At 39.8% G+C, this 18,684-nt stretch overlaps 1 long non-coding RNA gene across 1 annotated transcript; it reads right to left on the bottom strand.

Moving 5' to 3' along the window:
- Window positions 1-4,223: 4,223 nt before the first annotated feature.
- On the bottom strand, window positions 4,224-4,718 carry LOC120321094. The gene is made up of 2 exons (XR_005560647.2): window positions 4,475-4,718; window positions 4,224-4,417 (listed from the first exon to the last, which is right to left on the bottom strand). It is a non-coding gene; the product is annotated as an uncharacterized LOC120321094 (long non-coding RNA).
- Between the last annotated feature and the right edge of the window lie 13,966 nt (window positions 4,719-18,684).

Below are 18,684 nucleotides of genomic sequence, written 5' to 3'. Positions count from 1 at the left end.
AATATATTCTTAAAAGCTCCACGTCAGACGTGTTATAAAATATTCCTAAATGTCGACTCAAATATATCGGAAATGACCCACAACAGCGCTGATATTAACTGTGATTATGCAATCCTAAAAAACTTTAAGCTCTACACCCCTTTGGCCTTTGTTTTTCCCAATAGAAGCTTCCCCGATTTCGTAAATCATTGACAGGCACGCCAATACAATTCAAATGTGTGGTGTGGATTGTCCAATGCCTCGCACCATGCCTCAAGGCAGCCGAAATGAAAAAAAATGAAAAGGAAGACAAACTGGCAACGCCAAAAATGTAAGGACAAATTGAGGACGGACGACAGTACGCCGAGCTGTCAAAGCGAGAGAAGTGGCGTGCGAAAAATGTAAAACTCAAGCGGCGAGTTTAGGAGTGGGGAACATTAGAATCCATATATCGTTCTCTAAAACTCGTAATTCGCGCTCCAGCACTGTGGTATTCAGCTTTTGTTGGCTGTGACATCTTGGCCACATATTTTGCTTGTCGCGGAGGACACAATACTGTCAACCGATGAAAACACGCGCACATTCATTTCACGCCGCAGCGCCATCAGCATTTAGATTGACCGAAATAGAGAACAATTTCTACATAGCCCAGAGCATCATTTATCATTGGCAAGTTATTCCTAACTAGTCCAGATTTCCTATTTCATTCGAACTCCATCCAAGCGAAATGTGTTACTGCTTCTTTCGCAGTTTAAAATCGTGACCAAACCCACTTGTCAGACAGCAATTTCTATTTTTTTACCATAGGTTTAAGTAAGGATACAATATACACTGGTTAAAAACAAGAGAGAACGCTATAGTCGAGTTCCCCGACGATCTGATACCCGTTACTCAGCCAGTGGATGTGCGAAGGAGAGTCTTCAACACTGACAGTTTTTGGCAATTTGTGGGCGTTAGGGTGGGCGTGGCAACATGAATCGACAAACTTGCGCTGCTTCTATGTCTCTGGAGTCTGTATGCTTAATCTCAACTTTTCTAGCTTTTGTAGTTCCTGAGATCTCGACGTTCATACGGACGGACAGACGGACGGACAGACGGACATGGCCAGATCGACTCGGCTATTGATCCTGATCAAAAATATATATACTTTATATGGTCGGAAACGCTTCCTTCTGCCTGTTACATACTTTTCAACGAATCTAGTATACCCTTTTACTCTACGAGCAACAGGTATACCAAGAGAGAACTGCCTGATACCCGTTACTCAGCTAGTAGAAGTGCGAAGGAGAATTTTCATTTTCTGGAATATCGGTAGAAATGATAAAAATAACCCATTTTGTTCTAAAGTGTGAGCGTGATAGTTTTTTTGGCGGTTTGTTGGCGTTAGAGTGGGCGTGGCAGCTTTATCCGGTTTGGGGGCGTTAGAGTGGGCATGGCAACGAATCGAGGAACTTGATCTGCGTCTATGTCTCTGGAATGTGCATGCTTAGTCTAAGCTTTCTAGCTTTATAGTTTCTGAGATCGAGACGCTCATACAGACAGACGGACGCACAATCGAACCCAATCTCACATGGCTATAGGATCGGAAACGCTTCCTTCTACCTGTTAGATACTTTGAAACAAATCTAGTATGCCCTTTTACCATACGAGTGCTGTACTTATGAATATCGAGGCCCCTTAAATGCAAAATTTTTTTGGATTAAGTTTCGAGTGGATCTTAGTCCACTCGTGGTTCTATTTATGACTGGCTTCCGTCAATTGCTTCAACGCAGCAAGGACTAACGTTGCAGAGCACTTATAACTTCAAAGGAAATGCCTATCGCAGTCAGGGACATAAATTGCACTGACAGAGAAAAATGTGAAAGGCGGTATTTGTGCATTTCACATTCACGATGCTAAACCCATGACTATACACACTGCGCTCAAGTGGAGGGGCGTTGAAATGTGTACAACAAAATATTTGTGAAATTGTATAAAGCCCAGACATCAATAAAATAAATAATAATAATTTTGCAAAATGCCCATAAATCCCGGTAGTGTTGTCATAACTTTCGGTTTTATGACTGCAACTAGACAGAGTGACGCTAAAGGCCCCCTGATTTCCAGGAGAAGGTTGGCTGAAGTGAAGGTTCAACCTGCGTGTGCCGCAGTCGTCAATTGCAACTGAGCCAGTGCTGCCAGTGTTGCCAGTGCTGCCAGTGCTGCCAGTGCTGCCAGGTGCAGTTACAAAAACTGGTATTTTAGATCCGCTGAATAGTATGTAACAGGCAGAAGGAAGCATTTTCGACTATACAAAGTACAACAGGATTAACAGTCGAGTCGAACTGGCCATTCCCGTCTACCGTATTGAGCGCCTCGATCTCAGGTTTTTTGGCAAATAGATAGAAATTTACAAGACTAATCCAAAATCGAAAAAATATCAAAAAATTTTTCAAAAGTGTGGGCGGCTTTGGGCGGTTTGTGGGGGTTAGAGTGGGCGTGGCAAAAAGTTTTTTTGCAAATAGGTAGAAATTTACAAGACCAATACAAAAATGAAATAATATTAAAACATTTTTCAAAAGTGTGGGCGTGGCAGTGATGTGCGGTTTGTGAACGTTAGAGTGGGCGTAGCAACATGAATCGACAAACTTGCGCTGCTCTCAACCTTTAGTAGTTCCTGAGATCTCAGCGTTCATACGGACGGACAGACAGACGGACGGACAGACGGACATGGCCAGATCGACTCGGCTACTGATCCTGATCCTTCTGCCTGTTACATACTTTTCAACGAATCTAGTAAAAATGTTTTGATATTTTTCAGTTTTTATGTCTTGTAAATTTTTATCGATTTGCCTAAAAACGTTTTGACACGCGCACTCTAACGCCCAAAACTGCGACGCCCAATCTTTTGAAAACTTTTTAATTTTTTTTAAATGTTATTATTTTTCCCAATATTTAGCGATATTTCAGAAAATGTTTAGAATTCTCGCTTGGAACTCCATTAGCTAAGTAACGGGTATTTGATAGTCAGGGAACTCGACTTTCTTGATTTAATTTTTAGTTGGCCCATGCTAACAGACTATTACAAAAACTATTTAAAATAGCTTATCTAGCTAGCTCATCTAGCTCACAAAAGGTAATGAGCGGTATATGCATGAACATAAATACATATGTATATTTACAAAAGCGATGCCGGGGTTACGCGGAAGCCAAAGAAACAGCACTGGTAAATGCACAACATGTGAACCAGGGCCACGTCAGTCAGCAATAAATAAATGCAAGCTGGCAGTCATTTGGTCGTCACACGTCCTGACAGTCGGACGACCGTAGAGGAATGGTCACAAAGGGAAGAGTTCCAGCAGGGCTGGGAGTCAGGACTGGGAATTGGAAGGGCCACGGGCTTGGGTGGTGTCCTTTTATGACCCGCGGAAAATTGCAGTTGAAATTATTGCATTAAAACAGGACATTATCACACACAAGCCCAGGGACACACTCACAGTGACACTGGTACAGGATATTGTCTCGGACTGAGAGGTCCTGGAAGTGGCAGCAAAAAGTGCAGCGTTGCTTTTTGCATTTGTTGTTGCGTTGTCAGTGTCGCTTTTGCCGTCCTCGCTGCTCCTGCGGCCCATAAATTAAGTCATCATAACGGCAAAGTTATTGGAGTAATGCATTTTTACTCTGACGATGCTGCCGTCGCAACATCGCCTCCGATTTCACCCCGTTGAAAACATATAACGACATCGACACCGTATCGCTATTAAACGATTATTACTTCCCGAGAAGTATGGTGGTTTTTCTGACTGCTACACATGGTGTAAAAAGAATGTATACAATATTCTTAAAAATAACAAATATTTAGAAGCACTACGCAATACGAGTATCTGATTTCCTTTCCAGAATTTTGGCAGCCAGTTGATAATGACAAAAGAATGTCGATATTCAAAGCGATCAGATCACGCACATGGAACGTAAATTTCCAACAAAATTGCTAATGATCCGCAGCCAGCTGACGAGATTTCATTTGCCATGGAACTTGATTTGAAGAACTCCAGACACCACACCGACTTCACTGGCTATTAGCACGTGCACGAATTTTCAACGTGAGAACGGCAAGGACCTTACCAGCGCATTGGCAACACATAATTTGCACAAATTACCTGCAACGTTTCCCTATATTTTTCATGGGCAATGATGCCGCTGGGACAGCCAGCACTCCTTTTACGAAAGGGATAAACGAAGGGTGCAAAACAAGCAGGACCAACTTAGCCAAAGAACGAACGTTTATTAGAGAAGCTCCTCACATCTCGGGATCTTGTGGCAATTTGATGCGGACCAAGCGCCTTCTTCTGTTTATGCATGCAGCATCTAAAGTGTGCATCGCAGATCCCTCGAGCTGGCACGACATGCCGTCATCTTGTCTTGCACTCAATTTAGTAATTTGAATCAAAAAAAAAGGCTAAGGCGGAAATACCTCTCAAATTAAAAGCCAAATAGAACACTTACAATCCCCTACATGTCTTCTGTGGTATTGTCATTATCCGATTTTTGACAAGTACCATTCAGATAATCGAAAACTAATCAAATGTCACAGGACCAGGAGCAGATGAGGCTCAGAGCCAAGATATCTGACACATCTGCCACGTTCTTTGCCCCACTCTACAGATATGAAACAATCATTTGACGCGTGCGAAGTAAGTTGGCGGCCCTGGAGTTAAAAGATACACAAAAAATAATTAGTGCGAAATACGATTTTTCATATTATTATACTTGTTACTCGTGGAGTAAAATGGTTACTAGATTCGTTAAAAAGTATGTTAAATACAGAAAATGTTGAAAGAGGTTTTGACATTTTTTCACATTTTGGTTAGTCTTGTAAATTTCTCCCGATTTAAAAAAAAAACATTTTGCCACGCCCACCCTAACACCCACAAACTGCCCAAAACTGCCACGCCAACATATTTTTTTTTAAATTTTAAACACGTTTGAAATGTTCTGCGAGTATTTGATGCCCGTTACTCAGTAAGTGGAAGAGCAACCAAGAAATTTGGACAGTTTTCTGGCATATTTATAGAAATAGAAAAAAAAATCAAAAGTGCGCGGCAGTTTTAGGCGGTTTATGGGCGTTATGGTTGATGTGTCAAAAGGTTTTTTGGCAAATCGATAGAACTTTACAAAACTAATAAAAAAATAAAAAAAATATCAAAACATTTTTCAAAAGATTGAGCGTGTTAGCTTTGGGCGGTTTGTCGGCGTTATAGTGAAGCGGTTTGTGGGCGTTATGGTTGGGCGCGGAATAATGGGTCAAAAAACTTGCGCTGCGTCTATGTCTCTGGAAACTGTATGGCTAGTCTCAACTCTCTAGTTTCTATTGTTCCTGAGATCTCGACGTTCATACGGACGGACAGACAGACGTACATGGTCATTTTGACTCGGCTATTGATCTAGATCAAGAATTTTTATACTTTATATGGTTGGAAACGCTGCGGTTACAGTTTTTGGCGGTTTGTGGGCGTTAGAGTGGGAGTGGCAAAAAGTTTTTCGGCGAATCGATAGAAATTTAATATCAAAACATTTTTCAAAAGTGTGGGCGTGGGAGCTTTGGGCGATTTGTGGGCGTTAAAGTGGGCGTGGCAAAACGTTTTTTGGCAAATAGATAGAAATTTACAAGACTAATACAAAAATGAAAAAATATTAAAACATTTTTCAAAAGTGTGGGCGTAACAGTTTTGGGCGGTTTGTGGGCGTTAGAGTGGGCTTTATCTCAACATTCTAGCTAATGTAGTTCCTGAGATCTCTACGTTCAACGGACAGACGGACGGACAGGCGGACATGGCCAGATCAACTCGGCCATTGATCCTGATCAAGAATATATATACTTTATAGAGAAAACGCCTGTTACATACTTTCCAACGAAGCTAGTATACCCTTTTACTCTACTAGTAACGGGTATACAAATTAAAAATGGTTGGGCGGTTTGTGGGTGTTAGAGTTGGCGTGGCTAAATTTGAAAACTAATTTGCGCTGCGTCCATCTCTCTGGAAGCTTTTATAGTTTTTAAGATTGAGGCGTTCAAACGGTCAGACGGACAGCCGGACAAAGCCAGATCGACTCGGCTTTTAATCCTGATCAAGAATAACGGAAACGCTTCCTTCTGCCTTTTACATACTTTTCAACGAATCTAGTATACCCTTTTACTCTAGGAGTATCTGGTATAAATATTGGGCAGAGTTGGTTAGCTTTCTAGCTTTTATGGTTTTCGAGATTTCGACGTTTATACGGACGGACATGGCCAGACCGACTACCTGATCAATAATATATATAATTTATAGGGTCGGAAAAGCGTTGTTCTACCTGTTATATATTTTTCAAGAAATGTAATGTAGGATATACTCTTACTCTACGATTAAAGGGAATAACCCGTTTTCTTATATTTGGTTGGGTATTCTAATATCCGACGGTATAAAAAGAACTCTATCTTAAGCCATTGACTATAAATAACCATTTTACTCTCTATACCTTAGTTGTATCTGGTAAAATAATATAAATAGTATTCATAGTTTGATTACGAAACCATTTAAATGGGAAATCCCATTAATTTATAAATATTGTGGCCCACACAGGACACTAGTGTTCCCTGTGACGCAGATAAATTAATCTTAAATAGATGATAGATGTATCGCGTGCAGCGGCAGTCGAACATAAGTCACTGAAGGTCTTTCCAGCTCCCTGCTAGTAAAGGTCGGTTTAGTTTGCCACGATTTGGGAGCACGGAATTTTTGTGACGTCTGAAAAATGTGAAACGGGAACGACGAACCAACGACAGCGTGCCAATCTGTCTTTATACTCCTACTCCACCCTTCGCCATATGGGAGCGTATGGGCGTATGAGTCGTCGACACCATTCATATTTTTTTTTCTGCGTCACTATGCGGCAGCAAAGTGAAAAAAGTCGCAGGTGTTTGAAGAAGGGTTCTCGAAAAGGTTAAGGTTTCTAGGCTTAAAGGGAAATCATCAAGGAGATTGTGGTGAAGGAAAATGAATTTGAACAAAACAAAAGTTGGCACTAAATGACATTAAAGACTTTGATCGTGGTCGCTAGCGGAGTCCGTCATCCCATCCTATGATCGTCTCGAGAACGAAAAAAGTTAAAGATTTGTAAATAGACTCTGATTATAGGAACTCACTGGAAGTATAAATTTGAGTTAAAAACATGCTTATCATAACAAACTCTAAATGCATTATTACTTTTGTAAGGTGTTAGCCCGAATCGTGCCGTCACCTACAAACACTTTCGTTCCCACGATCTGTTTGTGCCGAAGTCTATGTCAAAGACTGATCTGTTCCCAGAATCAGAATTAGGTCTACAACCAAGCAGAGCAATAAAGTTCGCAACGACACGGCACCAAAGACCGGGCTGGCATTGCCTGGCGTCTGAGACATTGTTGCATGCCCCACCAACTGGGACTGGGGTCTTCATTTTCCGTTAATTCCAATTAAGGCTGGCCCTATCTGCAATCGGCGGCAATTTGCTGGTCAGCCTCTAGCCAAACGACAACAAATGAAGTGACAAAATGTCAAATCCAAACAAGTTTGGAACAGCTAGCCGGACCAAGTGATCCCAATGATATTTTCACGCATTTGGCAGACTGCTCACAACGTTTTCATCGCCAACTGCCTAAGGCAGATCGGCCAACGATAGGCGCCGCAGACCGCAAGGCATGCTACAAGAAAAATCAATTAGTGACCGTCTTGTGACGATAATAATATCAACAATAAAAATCGCAACAGTGCACTGGAGAGTGAAATGAGATGTTTATAAAATAAAGTCAAATTTTGTATTTACCATCCAAAAGATAAAATAAAACAAGCGGGAATGCTTAAGATGAGTTCCTCGACTATTAGATACCCGTTACACAGCTAGTGGGAGTGCATCATTTTATTATATTTCCCCCCCAATTTTCATCGATATGCCAGAAAATTATATCGTGAAACTCGACTATAGCGTTCTCTACTCCGTAGAGTAGAAGGGAATACTAGAATCGTTGAAAAGTATGTAACATGTTAAGTATGTATGTAAATGTTAAAATTTCTCTTTCCCACTTCTATCTGAGTAACGGGTATCAGATAGTCGGAGAACTTGACTATAGCGTTCTCTCTTTTTTCAATATTTCAAAAAAGGTTGCAATTTCTCGTTTCAACCCCCACTACCAGAGTAACGGTTATTAAAATTATGTATTAACGCTATAGTCGAGTTCCCCGACTATTTGATACTGAGCTATTGAAAGTGCGAAGTGCGTTAGAGTGGGCGTTGCAAAAAGTTGTTATCCAGATCAATAAAAACATTACATTACTACAAAAAACTGAAAAAATATGAAAACATTTTACAAAAGTGTGGGCGTGAGAGCTTTGGGCGATTTGCGTTAGCGTGGGCGTGGCACAACAATTTTTTGCAAATCGAGAGAAATTTACAAGACAAATAAAAAAATGAAAAAAATATCAAAACATTTTTCAAAAGTGTGGGCGTGGCGCTTTTGGGCGGTTTGTGGGCGTTAGAGTGAGCGTGGAACGTGAATGGACAAAGCTGCGCTGCGTCTATGTCTCTGAAGTCTGTATGCTTAATCTCAACTCTCTAGCTTTTATAGTTCCTGAGATCTCGACATTCATACGGGCCGACGGACATGGCCAGATCGACTCGGCTATTGATCCTGATTAAGAATATAAGTATGTGTATATGTACCTTATATGGTCGAAAACGCTTCCTTCTGCCTGGTACATACTTTTCAACGAATCTAGTATACCCTTTTACTCTACGAGTAACGGGTATAAAAACGTAGAATCCGAGTGAAAGGCGTGAAAATGTAAATGTTTAAGCCCTCATTTATTTACATACTTAAATGTACTTATACTCTTTCTGCACACCAAGAAAGTAGTGCGTAATTAGAGTCTATATACAGCAGTACAATTGAAAATCTGCAACGATGACCATCGTAGCCCATTTAAACCTTGAACAAAACGTATTTGCACGCTACTTTTGAAGTCTTGAGGCGACCAACATAAATAAGACTAGACTTCTTCAACTATATTTTGGCCAGCTTAACTCGTGAATAAAACCTTTATGAATAATTAATTATTATCCTTTATTCAAAAATTTAATTGCAAATTAAATAAGAAATGTAATTTACGTATACGTATTCTGGTCAGACATTGTTCCAATGATTTATACTTCCCATTCGGACACAATGTGTGCTTGCGCTACTTATCAGCCATTTCCATTGTCACGCTGAAGGATTATTGGTAGAGGTGATTTCATCATATGCCATCAAAACAAAAGTATCTTCCTTGACATCATCGTCGTCATCCTGGTGGTAGCATCAAAAGAAAAATGAGATGCCGAGCTTTCGGTTTGATTGAAGGTTCTCTTGATATATGACAGATTCGATTGAAAATCCCTCGGGACTCCTGCTTTTCTTCTTCACGCACACTAGCGAGGGAGCTGGACGCTCAAGCTGGACGCCATCAGATGGATGTTTGCAGAGTGTGACAGCGGCAAAAGGGTAACTGAAGGAATGGTGGATGGCAGGAAAATAAATTGAAAGTGCTTCGAACGAAAATTGACGAGCAGCCACTGCTGATGTCAAGGTTCGAGTCGGAGGCAAGGCTGGAGTCCGAGTTTGTCTGACTGGGGAGAGGTGATTGAACTTATTCACATAAAATAGCAGTAGACTAATTCCTCTTTAGTAGTGTGAACGGTGGAAGTGGAGTCAGACCAACACATCTTGTGGGTTTTCGGGCACAAAATGCGGAATGACAGTTGCAGAAGGGGAAGAAACACATCTGTTTTGCTGAATTCTCATTCAAGCGATTGTTTCCCAGACAGACACTGAGGTGAGGTGAATGGTGTTTTGGATCCGTAGACAGAAAAGTTCAATCAGAAATTAAAAAACAGCCTCCGACGATGAGAACAACACCGAAAAATGACTAATAAAAGAAGGCGTAAAAATCTACGCCATTAAATGAAAAATCATAGAGAATAAGCAAAAAGTAAAATAAGGAAGGAGACACATTTGTCAGCACTTACAGCGACCTATTAAAAATGAAAATGAGAATTGTAGAAATTTTTTCTGTTTTAAATAAAATTTTTTAATATTAAAAAAAACCTACTATTAATCTTTTTATAGTGTCTATAATTTAGACGTATGGCTTTTATGGGTTGGAATTACGTACGGAAATAATTCAGCTAGAAATATAATGGTATAAGGCTTTCTCGACTAATAAATCTAAGATTTTAACAGCTTACCCCGAAATATTAATTACAGTGGTTTCCCTCCTCACAACTAAAGCAGTTTGAGACAAACGCTTGAGGAGCCCATCAAAGTTAGATGAATATTTCAGCTTTGACAAAGTTGTCAGCCGCATGTCTGCAACAAAGGACTTGGCTCGAATGTGAGAGTGCGGGGCACACAGGAGCATAGGACCTCGCTTCCATACGCCACTTGCTTTTCATTTATCGCAAAACCTTTAACTTTGACTGTCCACTTAGCGACGTCTTTGTTGCTGCTCGGCGTCTTCGTCAAACCAAATGTCGCCTTGTCTACAGGACCTCATCCGCCACGCCCGCATGTGCATTGGAGCAGATATCAAAGATCCTTCGGCGAATTGACAACTGGAGGCGAGCGAGACGGTAACTTTGTAATTCCTCATGCGTTGAAGCAAGACCAGCGACATAACCAGAGCACACTCTTTTCTTTCTTTGATTTAAATTCGTAAAAAAATAAACTGCAGGAATATAAATTTCTAAATTAAATAAGATTTCACCATGTTACTAAAATAGTATCTGATAGTAGTCGGATCAAATTAAAACCGCTGTTATATATTGTTAATTAATTCTAGAGCATTCCTATTGCAGCTATATGATTAAGTGATACGTTCTGGTTTATGTACTACAAAAAAAAGATACAAGGAGTTTTAAAGAAATTTCATTTAGATATGTAGCAATAAAGCTGAGAGACTTGTTTCCGTAGAAACGGCCGAACGATAGTATATATTTAAGTCAGACAACTTCATCATACATATATGTAGATGCAATAGGAATAGTCGAAAATTAAATATAGTGTTGTTGTTTTTGACAATTATGTACATTATTATATATAATATACAATAAATCTTTGAATAAAAGAAAAGGTCCGAAATTAATTGAAAATAATAGAAAAGCAATCGTTGTTTTTAATTAAAAATTTTTCTTTTTCGGCTTACTCCAGTTTTTTGCCAATATATTACGATTTTAATTTGATTACAATCCGACATTATAGCTGCTATAGAAAAATTTAAACAACAACATTTCAGACACGCCTACTCTAACGCCCGCAAACCGCCGAAGTCTGTAACGTCCATTCTTTTAAAAACTTCTTTTTGTGTTTCATTATTTTAGGTTGACCTAAAGAAACTGTAACGTAACTATTCATTCGGTCATTTGGCTATGTGAATTGACTGTAATCTAAACTGTGTGTGTACAGACTGTTGTCCTTTGTGTTTGCATAAGATCCTTAATTAGAAATATTTTTAAGTTGTCATCTTGCTCGTCATCTACTCAAGTCTATCCTAAGTCAATGCAACGGCTGTTGCTTTCACCTGTCGCTTCAGATCTCGTCCGGATGTTGGGACCCCTTTCCCACTACCCAACACACCCCACACTCCTTATGCCATTTTAGCCTCATCGTTAGCCTTTCTCTTTGCTTGTGAGCGGAGAACTAGTACTATATTGTCCCACTTCCTAAGGCTTTTCATTTGTTCATCTTGTGCTTGCACCTCGTAAGCATATCTTTCTTCCTCTCCATTTTCATAGGTTTAATGTACTTTGTCCACTCCGCTACAAAATACCTTAAATTTTTTTCTCATCCTGTCATGATGGGTCGCACCGTCTTTCTCGGCATGTAGTTCGTCACTATTTAGATTGGTTCTTTGGTTTTTGTAGAAACTGGATTTACTTTACATTTCGTCCAGAACAATGTTAACAATTTGTATAACCTTGGAGAGGGTATTTTAAGTTAAATTACAGGCTCATATCCACAGAGACATTTTCGCCATATAAAGTATATATTCTATCCCTCCGTTTTATTGTGCCTCTTGTCTCTCACATTTAAAATGTTTCTCAAAAGTCTTCCTTCTTATCCCAGGTAAAGTAAGTCGGAACCGACCGGATCGGACCACTAGCTGCCATTGGAGCAATAGAAAAATTACTAGTGCTCCCTGTGTAAAGGGGTATCTGATAGTCGTGGAAATCGACTCTAGCGTTCTCTCTTGATTTATGTCTTAACTTTAGTTAGTTTATACGTGCCTATTTTGTTACCGTTCTTGTATAACTGTCCAACCGGGAGAGTGTGCCAGCATTTATTGGACATGGTTAACATTTCGCTGGACATTAACTGTACCGTTACGTTTATATTACATGTTAGTGTCAACAGCACTATCCCAGAAGGGAAAAAGAATTCGTTTACTTTATTCATTCTGAAATAGTGCTGTTGCAGAAGAAAAACTCTGCAACATTCAATCTTTCAGTAATTTCATCCGCTCGGGATGAAAGCAAAGGGAAGGTAAATTGACCTGGCCAACAAGGACTAAGGATATATCCTCTCGTTCGTCTGTCTTTCACCGAGACGACAGCGTCTGCAACAAATACAGTGAAAACTAAATACACTTCAAACGAATAAGTTGACAACTGACGATGACTTGCCAGAGACAGGTTTGTATCCTTTCATATACATAATATTGGCCGGTCCGAGCTCAAACACAGGCGCACACAAACCCACAGGTCTGTCCAACAGTTGACGGACATTGGACAAAGGACATGGGACAACGGGCCAAGAACTTCTCGCCCCACACTTATACATGAGTGCTACCCCAGGGATAATGATTTTTCAGTGAAGTGAAAATAATTTTAAAAGTACACAAATGAGAAAGACTTTGGGTGGCTTATAAGTTTTTATACCTGTTTTTATTCGTTGAAAAGTATTTAACTGCTAAAAGGCAGCGTTTCCGTCCATATCGAGTTATGAGGCTATTCCGATAAGTACTTAGCCTTACCGCCTAATGGCTCCAGTATCGTAAGAGTAATTTATTATCGTGTAAGTAAATTCTCTCGACAGCTACTGTCGAAATTTCAGCCGGATCGGACTCGTAGTTTTAACCGCGTGTAAAAGCGGGAGTGTCCGCGGATTTGAGCAATATCGGTCGGTGATTGGATTCTGGTTTCTGGAAGGAAACAAGGTGTCTGTTCTCCATTCATGGCGAGTTTAACGATTTTCAACGTGGTCGCACGTCGGTTTTTGATGAGCCGCGTCCGGGTGTCCCGAAAACGACAACTACGGAGGATAACGTAACAAAAATCCACGATCTCGTAGTGGCAGATCGCCGATTGAAGGTGCTAGAGATAGCTGAGACCGTAGACATTTCAAAAGATCGCGTTGGTCATATCTTGCATGAAATTTGGGAATGAGAACGCTGTCGGCGCGATGGTTGCCGCGTTTGCTCACTCCGGACAACACCGTGAGACCACCTCAAAGCAGTGCACTTTACCCGGCGAATGTGCTCCGAAGAATGCGAAGACTGTCCCATCGGCTGGAAAGGTTATGGCCACCGTTTTCTGGGATTCACGAGGTGTGATCCATATTGAATACCTGGTAAAGGGCTGATTTGACACCGAATATAAGAAAAAAAGAACCCACTCGGCAAAGAAAAAAGGGCCCTTCCATCATGATAACGCCCCGTCTTACGAACTGTTGCGTGTCTTCCGCCACGGAAGAACATTTTGCAGATCTCGAGAAAACGTTAATTTCAGATGGATTAAAGAAATTGGACCATCGCTGTGTTAAGTGTATGGAGCTAAAAGGAGACTATGTTGAAAATCTGCAGCGACTGAATTACTTCATGGGAGAGAGACACTGTTGGCAATGCTGTTAAGGTCTGGCTGATATAGGAAACAGTGTGTGCACTCCCAAACATCTAGGCTGCATGATAAAGCCAACTTACTCCCATCCCACATACATGGATATTCGCCCCTATTTATAGGGTAGGTGCCAAGGAAGAAAATCGCCTGTAGTTTTAGAAAATCGAACTTAAATTATGAACTTAATTAGGGTGCGTTGTACTGAATCTATGGCAAACTTTTCTTTAAAATAGAATATTTAAGAATAGTTAAGTATAGATTTCTTTTATCTCTTTTAAGTTTTCCAAAGTCCTTTTTACTTGGGGACTTTATAATTCTTAAAAGAAAACGACTGGAACTCTTTTTACTCGCGTTCGCAATAAAAATTTATCAAAACCCGCCGAAGCATTTCCAGCTCATTCAAAGCCCCATGAACCTAAGAAGAACTATTTTAACTTAAATTTCACGACCTTGGCCATTTAACGAAATTCAACCTGCCAGTCTGGAGAACCCTTCTGGCTTTAGGATTTTAGTTCAAGCACTAAATAGACGGGCGTCTGAATGGTAACGGGTAGTACGTCAATCTGTCCAATTCATTCACTCACTCGGCCAGACAGGACGTCAGGCCGTCACTCATTCAGATCAAACTAAACCATCTGAAATCATTCCATTCTTCTTGGTTTCGATTTAGTTTCAGTTTGGGACGAGACGCTGTCAATTTAAAATAGAAAATTTATAGAGCAGACAAAATGATGGACAGCCATCGGTAGTTACTCCAAAGCGCTACGTCTATCGTGGAGTTTGTTCTTAAACAGTGGAAATGACAAATAGATGACTTAAGTATCGAATAAAACTATAAACAATTAGTTTAAAATATGTTTATAGTTTTAACATCCATTATACAGAAAATGTTATTTTTAAAATTTACTTTGGCACCAAACAGAAAAAACGAAAAAATTACAGAGTGGAAATCGCCAAAAGAAAGTTTTAAGGACAACAGACACACAATTAATCCACTGTACCGGACAAGAATTGGCGTGGCTGTTGGGGGTGACTGGCTAGCTGGGTGACTGACTGGCAAATTGATGTACACTTTGACGGACAGATAAGATTAAATAACTTGTAGTATTATATATTTATATTGTATATGTTTATGTATATATGTATATACTCTACTATCCCCGCCAGGAGGTTCGTCTTGGACAACAAGCGCACGTACCAAACAAATTGTTCCAGGACCGAAAAAAGCAGAAATTGCGAGGACAACTGCGTGCACATGCATTGCCAAAACTTTCAAAGCTCGACCTCCTTTTCAACGATTTGTCAAAACGAACCTAACTTTCAACTCCTGCCTATTCTCGCCGGTTTCGTCAATCAAAATTACGTGACGTTCTGTAGTCAAGGTCCGTAATAAACGCTTTTGCTCCTCCCAAATGCGTAACAGATGAGATAGACACGTATGTCTGACCATTATTTCACGGGGGGACACAAAATACCACAATTAAATGCTGGGTTCCGTTGGCTAGACATTTTCGAGTTTTTTTTGTATACTGGGGCATTTATTAGAGTGGTCTGTTGCGTAACTCTATCTATTTATTATATAATATAAACCTTATATGCCCTTACAGTAATTTAATTTTGAAAAAAGATTGATTGATATAGTCGAGTTCCCCGACTACCTAATACCATGTATTCAGCTAGTGGAAGTGCGGAGTAATAAAAAAAACAGCCTTTGGCGGTTTGTGTGCGTTAGAGTGGTCGTGGAACAACATTTTAGCAAATCAAGAAAAAATTTAGAAGACTGACAAAAATTTTAAAAATATCAAATTTTTAAAAAGTGTGGGCCCGGCAGTTTTGGGCGGTTTTTGGGCGTAAGGTTGGGCGTGTCAGGACGAATCAACAAATTTGCGGTGTGTCTATGTCCCTGGAAACTTTATGCTTAATCTCAACACTCTAGCTTCTATAGTTCTAAGGATCTCGACGTTCATACGGACGAAGAGACAGACTGACATAGCCAGATCTACTTGGCTATTGATCCCAATCTATATATGTATATACTTTATACGATCGGAAACTCTTCCTTCTGCTGATACATACTTTTCATCTACATACTACTTATTTTTTTAAAATTATACTTTTGAAGTACCTTCCTCTAAATAATTTCGCCATAACAACATGGTTCAAGCGTTAGATCCTAAGTAAATATATTTAATATTGTATATAAGAATAAGTATGCCCTCGTAGCTAGTAACGTTTATGTTAGTCTTAGTTTTGTAAACTATGCAATCCACTTTAATATAAAAAAATTCGCAGTTACAACCGAAAGTGACAAAGTTAAGGGATAACCGGGCGTATGTGTACACGTCTGGAGTTGATTGATTTCTTGCAGTTTCTTTGTTATCTTGCACCATACAATGCACAATCTTGCACTGACAATCTAATCTGAAATATATGAAAAACTAAGCCGTCGCTGCGTACTGAGGCTGAGACTAATATCGCCGTCAAAGTTGCCTTTCATATAGTTTGACAAAAAACACGCAAGACACCAAATATAGTGAATGAGCACTGCAGAACAGAACGGAAAGCGGGCACCAAATAATCGGGAGTGCATGCTGCTAAGTACGAGTGCATGTATAGGATGGACCCTACTCGACTGGCGGCTCCGAAGCATCTCAGTCGCTGTGTGCTTATACATATATCACTTACATGTTTGTCACATGAAAAACAATTGACAAGTTACATGCATTAGCATCTCTGCATCCAAGTTGTCTTGGCCGCTTCGGTGGAACGCAAATTATATGAGTCTTGGACGGTGGTGGGAGAGTTTAATCAGGGTGCTGCGCTTTGCAGCAGGCCGAAACGCTAAAACATTTTTTTGCACTTCCTTGTCGTGTTTATTTTTGAGAATACACGTACCAACAAGAGAGAACGCTATAGTCGAGTTCCCCGACTATCTGATACCCGTTACTCATCTAGTGGAAGGGAAAAGGAGAGTCTTAAACACAGTTTTTGGCGGTTTGTAGGCGTTATATTGGGCGTGGCAGAACGTTTCTTGGCAAATCGATAGAAATTTACAAGACTAATACAAAAATGAAAAAATATAAAAACATTTTTCAAAAGTGTGGACGTATCAGCTTTGGGCGGTTTGAGGGCGTTAGAGTGGGCGTGGCAAAAAGTTTTTTGGTAAATCGATAGAAAATTACAAGACTAATACAAAAGTGAAAAAATTTCAAAACATTTTTTAAAATTGTGGGCGTGGCAGTTTTGAGCGGTTTGTGGGCGTTAAAGTGGGCGTGGCAAAAAGTTTTTTGGTAAATAGATAGAAAATTACAAGACTAATACAAAAATGAAAAAATTTCAAAACATTTTTCAAAAGTGTGGGCGTGGCAGTTTTGGGCGGTTTGTGGGCGTTAGAGTGGGCGTGGCAACATGAATCGACAAACTTGCGCTGCTTCTATGTCCCTGGAGTTTGTATACTTAATCTCAACTTTCTAGCTTTAGTAGTTCCTGAGATCTCGACGGTTATACGGACGGACAGACGGACGGACAGACGGACATGGCCAGATCGACTCGGCTATTGATCCTGATCAAGAATATATATACTTTATATGGTCGGAAACCCTTACTTCTGCGTGTTACATACTTTTCAACGAATCTAGTATACCCTTTTACTCTACGAGTAACGGGTATAAAAATAATACCAATGGACCGTTGGAGACAATGATATATTCACATTTAACTAACAATTTTGGTTAAATATTAATTTAAGAGAGAACGCTATAGTAGAGTTCCCCGATTATCTGATACCGATTTGCCAAAAACCTTTTTGCCACGCCCACTCTAACGCCCACAAACCTCCATAAACTGTCAGTGTTGAAGACTCTCCTTCGCACTTACACTAGCTGAGTAACGGGTATAGTAGAGTCGGGGAACTCGACTATAGCGTTCTCTCTTGTTTTTCCTTCAATTTTAACTATTGTCACAATATGTATATATTTGATCAGTACCCAAAAGCTTGATCTATAAACTTAACCTATAATGTTTAAAACATTATTTATATAACACAACTAAAGTTCGTAAAAAGCGCTGATTTACCATCACCACATATATGTAAGTATTCTAAGTCCACGCACTTTTTGCAGAAAATTATGACGACTAAGATGATGAACGCGTGGTTTTCCGATACGCTCAGCTGGATTTTACCATTTGGAGACTTGGCGGTCAACATTACAATAACGCGCGAGTAGAGTTCTGCGGAATTTCAGGCGGCGAAGTCAGCATTTGTCTACTTCTTCAGGCATTCACTAAACTTAAGTGTCAGAAAATTAAGAAGCCCAATTACAGACTGCCACCTGTCAGCAGTTCGTCATCACCACCCGAGAATATGACATTTTTTCATGCGGCAGAAAGACGAAGCAGTCGAAACGCACCAACGGTCGTGATTTTTTCTGTGACGGTGCGAGATGTTTAGGAACAAGAGACGAGGCACATTTGCATGTATGTATATATAAGTTGTACGGATTTATGTGAAATAAAATTATAAATATAGTCATTTTGTTATTTTTACTGTTTCTTACACTACTACAAAAATTGCGAAAGTTTTTATATGACAAATTTTTTCAAGTGCAATTTAGTTTTGTTATTACATTTTATATACCAGTGAGTTTTACAATAAATTAGTTAGGAAGTGTACATTCTTTAACGTCAGTCCGTGTGTCGAGATGTAGGAGCACAGAATGTTTTAAAAATTTTTTTAGTTAATAATCGAGGCACTTGACGACACCGTTTCTTTGCGTAATAAAT

Source organism: Drosophila yakuba, chromosome 2R (genome assembly GCF_016746365.2).
Source record: "Drosophila yakuba strain Tai18E2 chromosome 2R, Prin_Dyak_Tai18E2_2.1, whole genome shotgun sequence".
Classification (NCBI taxonomy): domain Eukaryota; kingdom Metazoa; phylum Arthropoda; class Insecta; order Diptera; family Drosophilidae; genus Drosophila; species Drosophila yakuba.
The sequence above is the reverse complement of the archived record's forward strand: the minus strand, read 5'-3'. Positions and strand labels throughout refer to the sequence as shown.